The sequence below is a fragment of the Garra rufa genome, chromosome 5 (genome assembly GCF_049309525.1).
Source record: "Garra rufa chromosome 5, GarRuf1.0, whole genome shotgun sequence".
Lineage (NCBI taxonomy): Eukaryota > Metazoa > Chordata > Actinopteri > Cypriniformes > Cyprinidae > Garra > Garra rufa.
The window spans coordinates 34,393,368-34,402,247 of NC_133365.1; positions in this window are offsets into that span (position 1 = coordinate 34,393,368).

An 8,880-nucleotide genomic window follows, 5' to 3' on the forward strand; every position below is an offset into this window, starting at 1 on the left:
CATACTGATGGGTGCCTCAGAGAATTGAATTGAATAGATTTATTCAATACCACAGGTATTTCATTAAATTGAATTACTGAAATGTTACATTTATATTTGTAAAGTTTTATGATTATTTATGTGTTGTCTTATGGAATTAAGTGTTTTTATTTTGATGTTTTAAAAGGACAATTGTGAAATATGTCTTTTGTTTTTACAGATGATGCATGGTTGCCGTTTACTTTTATTGAACACATTGGTGGCTTAACAATGGGTTTTAATAGATGACTTTACATGTTATATTGTGACAAAGTGGCTTGAAGTCAGTGTGAGGTTTTTGACTATTTGTTTGATTGTTTTTTTTGTTTGCACCAAGGAACAGTGTGGTTTCCATTGATATATACGGTTAACTCTGTTTAGGTGATGGGAAGTTATTTGTAGTGGTTTGTGTGTAGTGAGTATTGGGTTTCTTTTCCTTTACACTGGTAGTGATACTTGCTTTGTGCTGTGATGGAGTGTATAATTTGCACAGAATGATTACCATTGTATCCAATTGGGAAACCCTGTGTTCTTTGGTGCTTTTGGTTGTTTTTTGTGGTTTCTTTGTCACTTATATAGTATATCCAATAAATGTTATATTTGCAAGGAAACAAACTGTAGTTGTTGCCCATCTTCCAGCTCATCCATTATTGGTTGGGTCACAAATGGCGTAGTCGGCAGGGTGATTTAACGTTGGGCAACATTGCAGTATTTAATGTTGACTTTGCTTTGATTTTTTACTGATAGCCACCATTTTGTGTAGGTGTGTAAAAGGTATTTGTACAAGTAAACGGCAGTCATGCAAGAAGAAAGCACTGTAACTATGGAGCAGGAGTTGATGGAGTTGCGGGAACAGATACGTAGCCTGCAGACTGCGAATGAACAATTACTTCAAGAACGTTCTGCGTCCAGCCGTGACTCATCTAATCAGCCAGTGTCCAACGCTAATGTCCCTGCTTCTGTGCCCTTTAGCAGAGTGCTGTATGTTCCTCGGGAGCGGAAGTGTCGGCGGTTCTGTGGAGACTTGGACTCTACCTTGACCATAGAGGATTGGATTGAGGAGGCTAAAGCCTGTATTGGGGATGGCAGTTGGACTGCTCAAGAAAGGGTAACCTTCCTCTTAGATCATTTAGGAGGGGAAGCCAGAATGGAGATAAAACTCCGACCAGCAGCTGAACGACAAACTCCTGAACTCATTTTTAAGATCTTGAGAAGTATGTATGGTGCAAAACAAACATTTGTGCAATTGCAAAAGGGATTTTTTGATAGAAAACAAAGAGAGGGTGAATCCCTTATTGAATTCTCTCATGCATTGATGTCCTTGATGGACTTTATTCTTGTAAGCAGTCCAAACAGTGTTCCAAATGCTGACCAAGTTCTCCGTGATCAGTTTGTGGAGCAGGTGAATGATGTAATGCTTAAACGCGAACTGAAACGCTTTGTAAGACAAATGCCACACTGTACCTTACTTGAAGTTCGAAGTGAAGCTATAAGATGGAGTGAGGAAGGCAGGAGAGAAATTATTCCTCCGGCTGCTCAGTTATGGTGTAATGCTGCCCAGGGTAGAGTAATTCAGTCACCTATGTATCAACCTACTGAATTAAAAGAAATTAAGGAGCTATTAAAGCAACAACAAGCTCAAATTGACGAGATAATGAAGCGGCTTGATAATCTTAAACCTTTAAGTAATGAACCCTCTTCCTCCTTGACAAAGCCAAATGATTCTCGACGGTGTTTACGTTGTAATAAAGTAGGCCATATTGCCCGATATTGCCGACAACAATGGCCTGTTGAGTCTGGGTCTAGGCCAGCTAGGGGGACAACAAGGGAAACACCTGTGGAGGAGGTTGAGGTGTTGACCTCCCCTGTAATTACTAGTCAGAGAACTGAAGTAGGCAGTGAAGGTTTGAAGACCTCTAGCCTTATCTGCCCTACAGTGGCACAGTGTCTTATTGGCAAATGCCCCACAGTTACAATTCAGATGGGAAGTGTTCCTGTTTTGTGTTTGCTGGATACTGGTTCAATGGTGACCACTATAACAGAGTCTTTTTTTGATCAATGTTTTCGACAATTAGCACCAGATGCTTTAAAAAAGTGTGGCTGGCTTCAGCTGAGAGCTGCAAATGGTCTGAACATCCCTTATGTGGGATATTTTGAAACTGATGTTAATGTGTTGGGACGAATTTTGCCTAAACAGGGGGTTCTGGTTGTACGAGATCCAGATAACACTGACATGCTCAAAAAGAAAGAGTTTGTTCCCGGCCTGCTGGGTATGAATATAATAGGGCAGTGTTACAATGATTTGTTTGAGAAACATGGTTCAGCCTTATTTTCAGTTCTACAGGTCGAACAAGCTGAGCCGGGCTGGAAGGATGTTTTATTGCAGTGTCAGAGAGCCAGTGATCCCTCTTGTCCTGGTTATATTGGGCAGGTGCGAGTGCAAGCTAAGCATCCAGTGCAGATTCCAGCTGGAACAATGAGGTTAGTTACAGCTTATTGCCCCAAGGCTATTTTGAATGGAGCAACGTTACTAGAACCCTTGAGTGATGATGGTAGCGGTGGATTACCTGCAGGAATTTTGATTTCTCCTGCATTGTTACAGCCCCGTCAAAACACAGTTTGTGTGCCGGTGGTTAATGTCGGCACAGAAACTGTGTATTTACCGGCAAAAGCTAAGTTGGGTAAATTGCTCAGTGTTGAGATGGTTAATCAATCTGACCAGGACATTTTGTTTCAAGAAAATTTGCAAGGTGATGTCAGTGAAATTGTCATCCAGTGCCAGATGTCAGCTTCTATCTTAAACCATACTGTGTTAGAAGGGGTTGAGTTACAGGGACTTTCGGAGGCAGAAAGGGAAGGGGTTAGACATCTGTTGCACAAATATCAGGATGTTTTCGCCAAGGATGATGGTGATTTGGGTTGCACGACATTGATAGAGCACCAAATCCCTTTGTTGGATGATGTACCAGTGCGTCAGCGCCATCGTAGAATTCCCCCTAGTCAGTTGGAGGCTGTAAAAGCCCATATAAAGCAGTTGTTGGAGAGTCAGGTCATTCGGGAGAGCTGTAGTCCGTATTCATCTCCAATTGTGCTGGTAAAAAAAAAGGACGGCTCCTTGAGAATGTGTGTGGACTATCGGCAGTTAAATGTAAGAACTCGGAAGGATGCTTACCCACTTCCTAGGATTGAGGAGTCCTTAGATGCTTTGACTGGGGCGAAATGGTTCTCTACATTGGACTTAGCAAGTGGATATAATCAAGTCCCTGTGGCTGAGGCTGATCGTGCTAAGACTGCCTTCTGTACTCCTTTTGGGCTCTTTGAATTTCTTCGGATGCCCTTTGGCCTTTGCAATGGGCCAAGTACCTTTCAACGGTTAATGGAGCGAATTTTTGGTGATCAAAGTTTTCAGTCTCTACTGCTCTATCTTGATGATGTAATCATTTTCTCAACAACAGTAGAGCAGCACCTGCAGAGATTAGAACTTGTGCTGAGTCGTTTAAGACAGCAAAATCTTAAAGTTAAGCTCAGTAAATGTTGTTTTTTTCGCCCAGAAGTACGCTATTTGGGGCATGTAGTTTCAGCTGCGGGAGTGAGTACTGATCCAGATAAGATAGCTGCAGTGGTAGACTGGAAACGTCCACAGACTGTTCAAGAACTTAGATCTTTTTTAGGCTTTGCTAGTTATTATCGACGATTTGTAAAAGGGTTTTCACGCATTGCAGAACCGCTGAATGCCTTAGTAGCAGAAATTATTCGGGTTCAGAAAACCAAGCGACCAAAGGTTAATTTGGAGGATAAGTGGGTAGAAGCCTGCGAGAATGCATTTCAGACCCTTAAGGCATCTTTGACCAGTGCCCCTGTGTTGGCGTATGCTGATTTTAGCAAGCCGTTCATTTTGGAGATTGATGCAAGTTTCCAAGGTTTGGGTGCCGTTCTGTCGCAGGAGTGTGAAGGCAAATGTCGACCGGTTGCTTATGCAAGCCGAGGGTTGAGGCCAGCAGAACGTAATATGCAAAATTATAGCTCAATGAAGTTGGAATTCGTAGCTCTGAAATGGGCTGTAGCTGAAAAATTTCGAGAGTATCTGCTGGGCAATAAATGTACAGTATACACTGATAACAACCCTCTTAGTCATTTGCAGACAGCAAAGCTGGGGGCACTGGAGCAAAGGTGGGTAAATCAGCTTGCAGAGTTTGACTTGGACATAAAGTACAAGCCTGGACGAAATAATGGCAATGCTGACGCATTGTCTAGACAAAGCTCTGACCCTGTGGTAGAGCTGGCTTCAATCACGGTTGTGCCTAAACAATTACGTCGGTTTGTTTCCGATCAGGATCAGGACACTAGGGTTAGTAGTGTAGCTGTCTTTCCCAGACCGTTGAAGGAAAATTTGGGTGTGTTGCAGGAAACTGACCCTATTATAGGAAAATTCTTGGTATACTGGGACCGTAAGCAGCCACCAACATCACAAGAACGCACCCTTGAACAACCAGAGGTTTTGGAGTTAGTTCGTCAGTGGGAGAAGTTTGAGAAGGTAGATGGTGTCTTGTACCGACGGTTTTGGCCACAAGAGGGTCATAAGGAAATCCGACAGGTAGTATTACCATCAGCCCTTAGAGAGGAAGTTCTCACCTGCCTTCATGATGACCATGGTCATCAAGGGATGGAGAGAACTGCAAGGTTAGTAAGGACACGGTGTTATTGGCCAGGAATGTACAGGTATGTTGAGGACTGGTGTAGGAAATGTCAGCGCTGTACCCTCTCGAAAGTTGTTAGACCAAAGGTGCGCACGTTCATGGGACATTTGATGGCTGACAGGCCACTAGATATTTTAGCAATTGATTTTACATTATTGGAACCGTCATCTAGTGGAATGGAAAATGTATTAATCATGACAGATGTGTTTTCTAAATTTACCCAGGCAATTCCTACTAAAGATCAGACTGCTAAAACAGTGGCTCGGGTTCTAGTGGAACGATGGTTCTATTTGTTTGGTGTCCCACGACAGTTACATTCTGACCAGGGCAGGTGCTTCGAGAGTCGCTTGATCCAAGAACTCTGTGAAATTTATGGCATTGCAAAGACTCGTACCACACCATATCGGCCTCAGGGGAACGGTCAGTGTGAACGGTTCAATAGAACAATGCACGATTTGTTGCGTACACTCCCTGTTGAGAAAAAAAGAGATTGGCCATCTTATCTGTCACAGGTGGTTTTTGCATATAATACCACAGAGCACCAGTCTACAGGTTATTGTCCATATGTTTTGATGTTTGGACAGGACCCACACTTACCAATAGATTTTATGTTAGGATTGGATGATTGTGGTTCAACGAATGTGGACTGGATGGTTGATCATCGAGATAATTTGGAAAGAATTTTTAATAATGCCCGTACTCGTCTTCAAAAGGCAGCAGCTCAGCGTGCCCGCATAAATGATGCTAAGGTGTCTCAGATGTCCTTAAGGGAAGGTCAGCTAGTATATCAGAGAGCACATGATCACAAAGGCAGAAAGAAAATCCAAGATGCCTGGGATCCAACCGTTTACCGAATTGTCCGGTGTCCTGATGGTCAGGGGTCTGTATATTCTATTGCTCCAGCTGACGGTGGAAAAGTGCGACAAGTACACCGTTGTGAGTTACGACCAGTCTATGTTCCAGCAGGTGGTCAAATAGAAAGCACTGGACTATTTCCTTTGAGTGATGATTCTGAGGAGCTTAGGGATGAGAGAATAGTTATGGTTTCTGGTGAATCTAGTGGACCTGCAGAGGATGATTTATGTATGTATCTTCCAGTCAGAGAAAGTAATCCTCATAATGAGTTAACTTTATCACATCAACAACAGGAAGAGCCTTTGCAGCGACCGGTGGAGTTAGTGAGACGAACAACACGTTCCACAGCAGGAAAGCATACAAATCCATATCGTCTTCCTCAGTCAGTAATGTGTAAAGAAGTCCAGGTAGATGTTCAAATCTCTCTCCCGATGACCAGGCTCTCCAATAATACAAATACCTTGTTCTTTCGACCATGGTTGTAGAAATAGGATCGACGGGACGTCGATTTAAATTAAGGGGGTATATTGTAATGGGGTAGAGGTAGTGATGGTAGGTTTGAGGACTACAAATAAGTTGGACTACAAATCCCAGGAGTCTGTGTACTATAAAAAGGAAATCCAATCTTTGGCCTTCCTCTTTGTGGTAACATACTAAACACCATGTGCCAAACATAAGAAGTCTCTGTGATATGTTTGGATGCATTGCTTTGTGAGGAGATGTTTAGTAAATCGTGGAGGTAAGGTTTGTGACTACTTTGATTTTAGTTGGTGTGCTTAGTGGTAATGTGTTGTTTTATGGTTTTTATTGTTTTTAGTGTGCTTATTGGAGACATACTGATGGGTGCCTCAGAGAATTGAATTGAATAGATTTATTCAATACCACAGGTATTTCATTAAATTGAATTACTGAAATGTTACATTTATATTTGTAAAGTTTTATGATTATTTATGTGTTGTCTTATGGAATTAAGTGTTTTTATTTTGATGTTTTAAAAGGACAATTGTGAAATATGTCTTTTGTTTTTACAGATGATGCATGGTTGCCGTTTACTTTTATTGAACACATTGGTGGCTTAACAATGGGTTTTAATAGATGACTTTACATGTTATATTGTGACAAAGTGGCTTGAAGTCAGTGTGAGGTTTTTGACTATTTGTTTGATTGTTTTTTTTGTTTGCACCAAGGAACAGTGTGGTTTCCATTGATATATACGGTTAACTCTGTTTAGGTGATGGGAAGTTATTTGTAGTGGTTTGTGTGTAGTGAGTATTGGGTTTCTTTTCCTTTACACTGGTAGTGATACTTGCTTTGTGCTGTGATGGAGTGTATAATTTGCACAGAATGATTACCATTGTATCCAATTGGGAAACCCTGTGTTCTTTGGTGCTTTTGGTTGTTTTTTGTGGTTTCTTTGTCACTTATATAGTATATCCAATAAATGTTATATTTGCAAGGAAACAAACTGTAGTTGTTGCCCATCTTCCAGCTCATCCATTATTGGTTGGGTCACATGTGGATGACTCCAAACGCAAGGAGCTTCGAAAGATGATTCGCAGTAAACTGAAACCCGAAGGCTGCGATCTTTGCCATCTCGACTCTTCTGATGGCCATGATGTTCAGCGGTGCTGGGAGTGCCAGGAAGACATCTGCCCCTTTCAGTCAAAACACGTGTGTAAAAGCAGAAAGTTCAGAGAAGAAGACATGTAGTACCTTTCACTCTGCATCTTTCAGATGAGGAATAAGGTTCTGACATCTGTATTAGGTTCTGTAACATTATACGTTTTATTTTATGTAGCCTAACTGCTACTGTCATTTGTCTCTCTGTTGTTTGTAATCGTGATAAAAGATGTAGCCTACAAGTTTCATTAGCATTAAAAATTTCATTTTTTAACATTATGTACGCTAACACATATTGTTCTTATATTTTTTGTGTTATGATGAACTGATTTGTTCAATTATGTAATATGCTAATATAGCCTCTATTCTGAACTTTTTTTGTCCCAGTGTTTGTGCCACCTAAATCACTTAAAATCACTTTGTTGCTCATTGTTTTTTGAAAACAAACAAACAAACAAACAAACAAATAAAATCTGAATTAGAGGCAGAAAAGGAATGCATAAATCAAGTTTTTGAACTGTAAAATTTTAAATATTTTTAAAGAAGTCTCTTGTTTACAAAGCCCACATTTATTTGATCAAAAGTACAGCAAAACAGTAGGCTACACTTTTGAAATGTATTTAATATTCAAAATAACTTTTCTATTTGAATATATTTTAAAATGTAATTTATTGCTTAAATGTTTAGCATCATTACTTCAGTCACATGATACTTTAGAAATCATAATATTCTGATTTGCCGCTTTAAAACACATTTATTACACAATACACACAATAATACATTTATTATTATTATTATTATGTTGAAAACAGTAGAAATGTATCAAGTTTCTTTGATGTTTAGAAATTTAATTATACGGACTCCAAGCTTTTGAATGGTATAGTGTATAATTTTACAAAAGATCAGCTTTGTTTTTTTATTTCAGAAAAAATGCTGATCTTTGGGTCTTACTATTCATCAAATAATCCTAACAAATCCTAACAACTGTTTTAAATATTGATAATTTAAAAAAATGTTTCCTGAGCAAATCAGCATATTGATTTCTAATGGATCGTCTGACACTGAAGCCTGGAGTAATGATGCTGAAAATGTAGTTTTGATCACAGAAATAAATTACATTTTAAAATATATTCAAATAGAAAGCAGTTATTAAAAATAGTATAAATATTTCACAATATTACTCATTTTACTAAAAATCTTGTAGTGTATATTTAAATCTATATTTAAAAAAACTAGGCCCTACATTAGTAGGCTGCTTTATACATTGTTGTTTCATGTATGGTTTATTTAGCCTTCATTTTTAGTCATCTTACGTTCTTGTTATTATACTTTTATTATTATGCTATTTCAAATCTGCAATGGTTTTTATTACCATAACATTTATGTTTAAATAAACCAAATGTTGTTCATAGTAATGCATATAATATATATGCTATAAAATCATCACAAACTCTTTTTTATTAATTGATTACCATTTGTCACCTATAGAATAGAAATAAAGCATGTTAATGTTTTTGTTCCTGAATTTGCAGATTAGAAAGGGCTATTGTTGTTGAACTTCTCAGCTGCTGCAGCAAGAGGGCGCCGTTCGGTCGTGCTTTTAACGATTCAAATCCAGTCTGTGGTGGACAGTTTGTTAGAAGATAATCCAATTAGGTTGAAGTAGATTAGACAGCCTGCAAACGTCGAT